The following is a 486-nucleotide window of genomic DNA, read 5'->3' as shown; positions in this document are numbered from 1 at the left end:
GATTATATCAGTACCCAAGGCCTTTAGCGTCTTATTCCTATTCTTATTCATGCACTTTATCTGCATAAAAAATACATACTACAACAGATTTAAACTTTTCAAGGTATAAAAACATTTAATAATATATTACCTTTTAAACTTCTAGTGCGTGAGTTGGAGACTTGTTTATGAGTCTTTGGTTTGAGAAACCTGTATTTTTTCACGACCTGGGATTCCTTAACGACGTGAGGCATCATCCACCAAAAATCCACGAGCCAGTCTTTGTTTGTTGGATTTTCCGCCTTGTTAAACACGACTACCGTTTGTCGTCGGGATGAATGCTTGTTTGTTAACTACCAATGGGGGTTTTCTCTAATCACAAGCTTCGAAGTATGCCCCCTTGCATATTTAAAGATATTTTCGATTGTTAAATTTCATAAAGTTCTGTGGGAAAAGTGGAATGACGTTACAAAGCTGAGCAGCAATAACCTCAGCTCGGATCAGCTC

Source organism: Penaeus monodon, chromosome 19, assembly GCF_015228065.2.
Source record: "Penaeus monodon isolate SGIC_2016 chromosome 19, NSTDA_Pmon_1, whole genome shotgun sequence".
In the NCBI taxonomy this organism is placed as follows: Eukaryota; Metazoa; Arthropoda; class Malacostraca; order Decapoda; family Penaeidae; genus Penaeus; species Penaeus monodon.
This window is presented reverse-complemented; position numbering follows the sequence as displayed.